This window comes from Geospiza fortis, unplaced genomic scaffold (assembly GCF_000277835.1).
Source record: "Geospiza fortis unplaced genomic scaffold, GeoFor_1.0 scaffold166, whole genome shotgun sequence".
Taxonomy (NCBI): domain Eukaryota; kingdom Metazoa; phylum Chordata; class Aves; order Passeriformes; family Thraupidae; genus Geospiza; species Geospiza fortis.
Genome location: NW_005054310.1, coordinates 6,414,003 through 6,425,032, shown reverse-complemented (window position 1 = coordinate 6,425,032; position 11,030 = coordinate 6,414,003).

Here is an 11,030-nt window from a genome sequence, read left to right as displayed (position 1 = left end):
CTGGGGACAGCACAGCAGTAGTGTTTCCTAATTAGACCTGGATGGAGAGCACATTTGTCTAAAGCTCTACCAGAACTGTGCTGCAATTGAACACTCCCATTCAGGGCACGGAGAATTCCATCTTTGCCATGATGTCTGGTACATATAAGTCAGTGTCATAACAGGTCATTCTTCTGCTATGTAAAAAGCAATGCCAGGATGTTCTATCTATTCCTCCAGGATCTGTATCAAAATAGAAATTACCTTCAAAATAACTTCAGGAGAAGAAAATGGCAGTTTTGACTTATTACGAGCCATATGGGAAAGAAGAACTCAAGCAGAGTCTTGTGCTTCTGTTTTTTCTTCTCAACTGAAGATGACAGTAGTCTGGTTGCTTTTCAATTTTCTACATTAAGGTTTGCTTATATCTAAAAAGAAAGAAATCCCAAATGCAACTAACCCTTGTATGACATGTCTGGCCCAAGTTGACAAGCATAATGCATGGGTGATTTCTATTTAAAGCAAGACCCAGAGGTGTCTAAAGCAATCTACTTTCAAAAGCAGAAGTTGTCATATTCTAAATCTGCTCTTAAAGAAAACTGCACCTCAGTGTTATTTTCTGGATAAAATATACAACACAAAGAAAAGGCAATGTTTGAGAACAAATATGTGGAGGCCAGAGTTCAGTGAGGCACCGATGCCTCGATGCCTTAAGATTTTATATGAGTGGTCAAAGCAATTTTGTTTTAGTCAGTGAGTTGAATGAACAGCATTTATACAACTAATAGATATTCTTCCGCAAGTTCCTAGTAAGTGCATTGATTGTAGATGGTTTGGCTTTTTGGGAATTAAGTTTGCCTTCTTCCATTTGATGCTTGTGGCAGAGGTGCTGTGTTGGGCGCTGTTTTCTAAGCTGATGTCTTCCTCACAGCTGCTGGAGCCACAACATGTCCCTAGGGTATGTTCTTTGCCTGAGCTCCTGTCTTTTGTAGCTAGCATCATTTCAAAGACTTCACATCACAGCGCTTGGGCAACATGGGAAATAAAAAGTCCTCCTTCTGCGAGATCTGCTTGCTTGTGGTTAACTGTTGTTTTTTTTCCCCAAGCAAATGTTTCCTGGGGATGTGTTCAAAGGATGTCATGTTTCATGGCTGAGATATTCTGTTGATCCTCAGTTACCCTCTCAAGATCATGGAGAATTTTGGTCCACAGTAGCATAGGGTTCAAATTTTCAGATAGGTGAAAATAAATATAGGAACTTTCTTCTCTCTGTACTAATCTGCACAGCAAAACTTCTAAACATTTCTGTCTTTCTCTGTAAAGACCATGAAGCAGTCAGGTGTCCTGCCTGATACTGACGGCCACTATGAATGGCCTTCTTGTCCACCAAGTTCCTCTCCACTGCTATTAACTCCCTCAAAGTGAGCAGGGAGAGTTGTTATATTCAACTGATGCTGTTTCAGCACAGCTAATGGTGTGACAGTTGAATATTTTCTCAGAAACCTTTTTTCTCAAGGGATCAACACATTTTGATCACTTATCTTTCAATTAAAAATATTAAATATGCACATATATGAAGCAGTGTGCATACCTCTTCGTACTTCAAGTCTGAAAAGGGAAAGCTCTTCTGAAATGAATGTCATGGGAAAATCCCATAGGAAATGCATGAATTTTGCATTCTTGCAGGAGTTTGGAAAAAGTGTGGAGCAGCGTAGAGTTTCTATTTTATGTCTTAGAGGCAGCAAACAAACTTGCCTAAAAGCCAAAGGAGGAAAATTATTTTAAAAAATACATTCTTATAATAATAATCATCTATCCTTGGGAGATTTGTGCTCCCCTTCTATCAGCTCCTGTGCCTCTGGTCCTCTGGTTTGCTTCCTGTGATTCTGGCAGCTTGCCAACAGAGACTTCCATCTCTAAAATGAAAAAAAATACAGGAAGAAAAAGTTAGTGGCAAATATCAATACTGAAAAAGCCAGAGAGGAGCACTTGCTATGAAAAAAATGTTTTCACTTTCATTTTAGCAGAATAAATATATTACCTCTCTCTCCAGTGGCACTCCCCAGGTACTGAAGATGTCTTTTAGACATGTGTAGTAACCTCACATTGCATGGCCTGTGCTACATCTCACAGGCCATGTTAGCTGTGCTACAACTAAATAGACCATTTAGTTCATACTCTTGAAGCTGCAGTTTAGGTAAGTCACCAGTCTAGCACCTCATTAAAACATCCAGAAAGAGAAGACATCTTTTTGCTGTCTGAATGAATCTTTATGCATATAGTGGTTCAGGAATTATTTCTTTGACTATGCCATTTTGAGATGCTCTGAATTGTTGTCAATTTGCAATAAGGGTTTCTTGGGAATGTGGAGTCCTTAATGCTATCCTGCTTATCTCACAGTGACAAGAAGCTTGGTGTGCATTACTGAGCAGAGCAATTGAAGTGCAAGGTGAAAATCTTACCCAGAAGGCTAACTGGGAAGATACCTTTGCAACAATGAACACCCAGCTGCCAGGATAAAATTCATTTCGTAGTCGTCCATGCCAACAAAAAGCATAGCAGTGGAAGCAGAAGACTTGAGCATATGGGAAGAACTCAACCCTACAATTGCAGACTGGATAAATCCATTAAGTTGTGTGGGAGGGAAGGAAGGACCCAGAGAAAAATGGACCATAAAATAAAACAAAATATGGATTTAGCAAAAATTGGCTTACCTGAAGAGCTTTCAATAAATCAGTTAATTAGAAAATTTAAATTTACTTTTTTTTTTTTTAATTTACCTATCAGAACCCCAGTTCCCTTGCCAACAGGCTGTCTGTAGTTGGGTTCCTGTTCCCCTGTGCTCTCTTGTGCTGCAGCAACTCTCATGGGTAAATGTCCCAGACACAAATTCTGCAGTTCAAGGGGCAGGACTAGCACAGAATCCTCAGGAAAGAAACTGAAGAGGCAGGTTATTTCCATTCAGGAAAAACCCCCTGAAACTTTGCTCAGCACTCTTAAGACCACTGATGCTGTCTAGTCACTCTCTCACACTTCCAGCACTCCTTTTCCTTAGCTGATGCCCAGCAAACAGCAGGACTCTAATCTTCACCCACTAATTCCTGGAAGGGAACAGCCCTGTGATGGCATCACTTGTTGGGAGACAGACAGCTGTGGCCCATCTGCAGCCTCCTCACTGACAGAGAGACAATACTAGGAGGGCAAACAAAGACCAGAAGGAGATGAAATGTTGAATTAAAAGAGGAGAGCACAAGTGGAAACAGCACTGAATGGAGAGACAAAAAAAAGTGAAGGTCACACTACCAGGAAGCTAATGTCAGAAAATAAAAGATGATTGTGTTTTGCTGCTTTACTTCATCCTCTTTTCTTTTTATATAAGGCTTTTCATAATCTTTTTAATGTTATCTTTCCTACCCTTGTTTTCTTCCATTCTTGCCTCTTGGCCTTTTACTGCCTGTTTTCCAGTGTCTTTTATGCTTACAGAAACAGATCATTAGCCTTTACAAACTGAAGTTAAACACTATTTGAAAATACTCACCTGATTCAAAATACTCACCAAAACTTTGCATATTGCGTGACTGGACTGGGGAGACAGAATATTACTGTGCTTTATGCAACATTAAAAACACACTTCTGAAGTCTAACCTCACAGCAGCAGTCTTTCTCATCTTTAATTTCTCTTTGAAACACTTTCTCTCTCTGACCCAGTGAGTCATGAATTCCTGTTTCCAGATTCAGCAGCTTATAGTTTGTTACACACCTTCAGAGGCTGAAGGTCCAAATGCACTGAACTTTGCCAAATGAGTGCTTTTGCCATTATTTTACTGTACAGAAGAGAACTCTGTGATGACAGTGACTCTTTTTCTCTAAAGAACCTTCAGATGTTCTTGAATTGGCCAGCTCATGTAGGGGAAATCTCTTGGGTATTTGTGTCCCCTATGGTTTGTGTCTCTGCTTTGACAGCCCAGCACACTCTGCCAGGCACTAGAATGGGCATTGGCACCTATTGTTTCTGCCACACGTGATTTCCTTTTATGAGCTGCCTACTTATTAGGCCTAGCCCCTCATGTTAATGTTACCCATTTTGTACACAACTAAATCTATTTATAGGGAGTTACCATAGGTAACAACCTCTGCCTTTCTGCAAATTAAAATTAATATCTCAGTTAAGCAAAAAAAGTGTTCTATAATTTAAAGCTGGGATCCTAATTAAAGGTGGAACTGTGTGTGAATGGTCTTTCTGAAATCACTGGGATTAATTTTACTAATAAAATAGCACACCTACTTAAGTGTCCCCTTGGGCATCTTTTCTCTTTTTCCCTATCTGTAGAATGCCTGCAGGAATTTTCCTTTGTTTACTTAATTTTCCAAATTACACAATGATTTTAAGTTTCAATTTTCTGAATTTATTGTGAACTATTTGCATGTTAATATGCACATTTATTCCTTTGGAAGGAAATTAGAAATTATGATAGTAAATTAAAGCCTCTGTTTCATTTTCACATAATATATTTTCTATTCTTCTTTTCCCACCCTTCACACCTGAATACACACATCCTCCAAGCATTCACACAGCAGTGTAAATTAGAGGCTGGACAGCTTAGGGTACTTCCACACCAGAGGAACAGTAGTAAGGTACAGAAGGGAGTACTGAGAAGATTCCTCTTAACTTTCTCTCCACACTATAAATACATACCTGCACATCCCTTCTTGTTACTCAAATATCAGCCCAACCATGCTCACTTGAAATTCTTTTTTACACTTCTGTGATGCAGAAAGGTAAGGAGGCTCATTACAGAAGAAAAGGTACCACATGTGTTGCACATAGTATTAGTAGGAAACATGGCCAGGGGCTTCTTTTACATACATGCAAGGGATGCAATCTGTGTTTCCCATGGTAGCCCATGTAGGGTTTACACCTTGCAAAAGAGTGAGCTGAAGAACTCTTCACAGCTGTCTGATACCTTCAGTTCTCACTCAGTTTAATTTAGCACATCAAGTTGGTTCTCTTTTTTTGTTGCCCTAACAAACCTTGATTATATTTTAATGAGAAAGCACTTCCCCAGCATGTAGCCTTAATTTTGCTTTTCAGCAGGTGGCTCATGGTCTAGCTCAAAAGTCACCATGTAAATCCTGACAGTAGATTATACTAGTTAATAATATAATGCTCAGACCCTGGGATTTAATGATTCATTTTCCTTTTACTATATCTGCACAGAGAAAGCCTGGGTGAGGAAAATAACTTGGTCAGAGTTCCTTCTGGATTCTGAGTTCCTCTGACCCATTATCTTTTAATTATGCCTCAGTTTTGTGCTTTCATAGGATAGTGATTTTAATGATTTTAATGAGCTTTATTACAAGTGAGTGAGATATGTAATTTCTCAATTTCAGTACACCCTAAGCCAATGAGATATTGGGGTCTCAGATTCAGGGGAGCTGAAACTTCTCAGCACCTGACAGAATTAAATCCCAGCTTCTATGAAACACTGCTGTGAAGAGTAGCTGAGTCCCACAAACCCTTTAAAGTTAAGTCTGTTTTATCTCACATGAGGAATTGGACAAGCAAAGGTTACCAGTGTTTCAACAGCTGGAAGTAACTCCACGTGTGAACAGCTGGTTTTGAAACAGAGTAGCCCACACAATGAGTTTAAGAAAGATTACACCGAGCTTCTATATTGACTTTCAAGGTGGTTAAAATAGGAAACTGAATTCAGAAATGACATAAGGTTTAACAAGTCTGTGGTTTCTCTCTGAAACAGTTTGGTAGAAATCCTAGGTATCATCTGCAAACTAAACTTGCAGTAACAGTTGTTTTATAGGACCTTCTTAGCAAAGACTAACATTCAAGTGACAGGAGAGACAGTAGTTTTAATTTATGTCTGCAATTATCACATCTTCCTTATGTGTGTAGCTGGGGCAACAGAGAAGCTTCACAACATGGTGGGAAGGGTCTACAGAAGAAGACCCAAAGACATGTAATTTTTCTTTTCTTCATCCAGAGGTTCACTTTTCTACTGAGTACATAAAGAAGGGTGTGCATCAGCTGAAAAGATTCAACCAGCATTCAGCTTTTTCCCTGAGATTAGTTTTATACTAATGCTACTCCAATGACTCCATCAGAATTGCTTCTGCTGGATGAGACAGGAAAATAGGAATCCTTCTCCTCCCATTAGACATGCTGGGAGTATACACAAAGGAGTAATTCTAATGTTCTAATGATATTAATACTATAAGAATTCAGAAGTTATATGGGAAATACATAATACAGAAATTTAGAAACGTGGGCATAGTCTGGTGAAAAGGAAAAGCATTTTACTTAATATGCAATTTGACAGCACTAAAATAAAAATATATTGTGAGATAATCTCCCACAAAATAGCTGTAATAACAGAAGAGTATAAATTATTTGTATGCTTGCAGATTTACAGAATCTCAGAGTTTCTTTTCAGGGTGTACTCACTGACCACTAAATCATCCTTTGTTGTATCTTAGTACTGTAATAGAAATTGTGAATTATGTGTTCTCAAACAGCAGTTCTTAAACCCCTGAACACAGAATGAAGTTTAAGCTCAACAGAACACACACTGGAATGAAGGCCAACAAACATCTGAACCTGGCAAGCCAGTTTACCTTCATATACTCTCACGTCAGTATGAATATGTACTAGCAAGTCGACTTGTGGCAGTTACTCTGCACTCTTGCTCTGAATACACAAGTTTACCTTTTATAACTGCATTGAAATACAGTTTTATTCTAGGTTGAAGATGCTCTGCTGGGATTTTTTTGTTTCTGGGAACAGCAGAGAAAGGGTGGAGTTGCAAACCTTATATGTGTACCACATAGTGAAGTGCATATTTGAGAGCTAGTCGAGTCCTGACTGGTGTGCCTTCCATCTGCAGTGCTAGTATTTGTGGATTGCTGTATTTTAAAGTGCCTACACTGCTCTCAGAATGATCTGCTGAAAGACAACACTGTGGTATACAAGGTCCTACTCATGCCTAAATTATCCACAACAAATTAACAAGGACCTGGTTCTGATTGTGTTCACACCATCCTGCAGCAACCTCTTACTGGGCTTAAGGGTTTACTTTTAAAATACATATTACTGTCTGAGACAACAGGCTTGGACCCATTTTAATTAATGGTAAGACATATTCTAGTGTTTTGATGTCTCCAGCTCAGCATTTAAGGTCTGCTTCACAAGAACCTTTTAAAACATGTTGAGAATTAGTAAAGATCCTCCTTCATGCAAATTCTGATTAGTAGGAGGGGATGATTAAAAGGTGGCAGAAAACCACATTTTTACTTTCTGTGTTCTAGGCTTGTCTGACCTATACTTTTCATAGAATCACAGAATCATTTAGGTTGGAAAAGACCCTTAAGTTAAACAAATCCAAAAGCTAACCTAACAGTTCCAAGTCTATCACTAAGCCATGCACTAAGTGCCATGTCCTTCAACCCCCTGATGTTTGAGGAGCCCTGTGTTTGCTTTACCTCGTGTGATTTATCTACAGCCAAAATAATTTGCTGTGCCTGGTGAGAATGGACAAAGCATAGCAAGGTGCTGAGCAATCGTGGCACCTGTCACTGTGGGAGCCCCACAGTGTCATCACCGCAGCTTTGGGCATTCATGGCTTCTCAGGAATTCCCTGCTGCCTGACCACATAAGCATTTGCTAATACCACAGTGGCAGAGATGCTTTGTGACTGACCAGCCAGCCTTGCTTGCCCTACAACTACATACCAAAGCCCCATTTAATTAAACCTTAACCCACCTACTTTGAAGAGGTAAGTGGACTGGCACAGGAGATCTCATAGGGCTGCTAAGGAGGTACAGTGCTCTAACAAGGCAACTAGATATGAACTGGGTCCCCAGGCAGCCTGACAAACAGACCTCAGCAACCCCTCACAGTCTGCTGAATAGCCTGACTGAATAGCTCAAGAAACACAGCATGCTCTGTGTCTCTCCACACTACTAGAATAATATCTTCAATAATGCATTTTAATGTTCTATGTGGGCAGAAATGCTTTTAGACAAGGTATTACAGTTATCAGGTTTTATTCTAGAATGTTCTGGTGCCGTTGAGCTTCTTTTTTTTAAATGAATTTTAATTTTGTAATTTGATGGTTGTGATTTTGCCACTTTATTTTTCCCAAACAGTTGTTAGTTTTTGCACTGGAACACTTGGTGCAGTTTATCACGGGAGGTTGATATCTGTAGCAAACCAACTTAAACCTCTCCAACATAGCTGTGGCAAGCAGCCTTCTGATTGTCCCCAGCACTTCCAACTGCCCCTTCACCTTATTCCTTAGGTGCCCACTGTGGCACAGAACCAGTTACTGCCCTTGTCCCACTAAGCTGGCACTTTCCAGTCAACAGACCTCCTTGGATACCTGTCTGGAAATAAAGTTTTCAGATATTTCTCTTAAAAACAACTGCTTTGGTGACACTACCTTACAAGTCCCTTGCAAGTACCAGCAGGGCATGTTGGAGTGGGTCCAGAGGAAGGCCACAAAAATGACTAGAGGAATGGAGCACCTCCACTGTGAAGACAGGCTGAGACAGGCAGGGTTGTTCAGCCTGGAGAAGAAAAGGCTCCAGGGAAACCTTATTGCGGCCGTTTGACACTTAAATGGGATTTATAAGAATGATGGGGACAACCTTTTAGGTAGGACCTGTTGCAACAGGACAAGGGGTACAATTTTTATACTCAATGAGGACAGATTTAGACTAGATATGAGGAAGAAATCTTTTACAAGGGTGATGAAACACTGGCACAGTTGGTACCACTAGAGATGTGAGGATGCTTCATCCCTGAAAACATTCAAGGTCAGGTTGACAGGGCTCTGAGCAACCTGATCTAGTTGAAACTGTCCGTGCTCACTGCAGGGGGTTGGACTAGATGCCTTTAAAAGTCCCTTCCAACCTAAACTATTCTATGATTCTAAGTAGTCTGTCACTCATGAATACTCAGAGGATTTGTTTGCAAAAAAGGGAAGACTAATCTTCTATCATTATAGGTTAGTTCAAACCTTTGAGTAATAAAAGCTGAGTGAGCAGGAAAAAGGATCAATAAAATCCTGACTCATTTTACTCTCTAATTTCTGAGCACCGTACACTTTCTCCTGTCAGGTGCCTAACACTTATTTCTGTCCTGGGAACATAAGCCTGTTGATCTCATCCTATGTAGCACTGGTCTGGAAAGTGCCAATATGCTCAGTATGGCCAGTATCCCAAAGAAGAAAGTCTTGTGGACACTCAACAGGAAATAGTTCAGATTTCTGAGTGTAAGGCTTGGCCATGAAATAATGAACCTTTGCTTTGTCTTTGAGTATTTAGGTTTTGCTTTCTTCTTTTCTTTGAATATCTGCTTCTATGATTTTAAAGAGAGCTGTTAAAGGCATTGCTATTTGCAGCCATGGTATATTAGCATTTTCCTCCTCTTTATCAATCTAAATTCTGCATGAAAGGGGTTTTTTAAACTGAAGTTTCTTGCATTGCATTCAGAAAGAATCAAGGTGGGCTTGCCCTTGAGTTGCAATTCAGACTCCATCAGGTACTATGCTTGACAGCAAATGTCAGGATGGGCTGCAGATGGAGAAAGAGACAGACAAAGAAAGGCATCTAAGCAGGCTCAAGGCCACTCACAGGATTCAAGACTAATGCTTACAGTGCACACAGTCTTAGAAAGAAAATAGCGGGACAAGCACCACTGTAATGTGTTCCCACTGAGTTAATTTAAATACTGTTTACTATGTGATAGACTAGCTCCATTTTTTACATAGTCTTCATAGCAGTCCAAGAGTGTTTGAATAAACTGTGGAAAGCATACTGTGAAAGGTGTACTCGACTGGAAAGGGGTTGAATCAGGACAATTTGTCAGGCTTTGTCTTATCTCAGTGTTTAGGTGCAACCTCTGAACATGCATGAAACCATCTGTGACACTGACAGTCAGAAAAGACACATCATTCAAGATAAAGAACTCCTGGAAGTCCTGTGAAAAAAAAAATTTGTATCAATTCCAGTTTTTTATCTAGCCTGAGCATGAACAAGCTTCCCCTCCACCCCTCCCTGGACTAACTAGGAAACTATCTTCTTTTTTTTTTCTGTCTGTCATTCCTGAAACATTTAAGGTATCTCAGAAGACTAATGTTATCAGAGTGTTTGATATGCAGATACCTTTGATGTGCATGCACTGCTTGTGAAAATGATGAGAAAATACAGAAAGGAATCAAAAAACACCATTTAAACACCTAGCAGCAAATGGGAAGGGACATTGGGAGTGGACATCTGGGGGGATATTGCGGAAGACAAAGACTTCTTTCAGCTACAGTGGAGGGAAAAGATTAGGTGGGTGTGATTGTTTTCTCTATGTGACAGGAGGGGTTAGGGAAATTGTTTATTTCTTTGTATCAGTACAGGAAACGTCTTTGCTTATGCATGCATCTGTGGCACTGAAAGAGGCAAAGGCATGGATTTATTTTTTTAAGGTTTTTTTTTTTGCTTAGACATAGGGAAAGCAGAGATTAATTTTTCTGTCTTTTCTGTGGAAGGGGATGAAGGGAGGTCTGTCCATACATCTACCAGCTGTTTCGAAAGAAAAACCTGCGAGGTCTATATGGACTTCAAAAAGGGCTGAGCGTAGGTAGGACAGTTCACTTCAACGCGGTTCCAAGCGGGGCAAATGCTTAGTCTTCTATTTTGGGCAGCAATGACGTTCGAGCTGACAAACCAGGAATTCAAAGCATTGTACTCCACAAAGCACGTCGTGCAGTTCGGAAAACAAGGCCAATAACGCCCCTCGCACTCTCAGTCTAAGCTGAGACACTTACGCCTCCAGGGCAATCCCAAAAGGTCCTTTTCCCCTTTTTTTTTTAAGTTTTCACTTAAACTCTATGCGTTTCAAGTTATTCACCCCTCGTCCCACGGGGCCACCTTTGTCTTCCCGGTCTGACAGAGTGGTCCCCGCCGCCTGATGAGCCGGCCATGCCCCGGCTCCTCTGCCCTCACACACGCCGATTTCCCCGCGGCATCGTCCCCTCCCGCTCGCG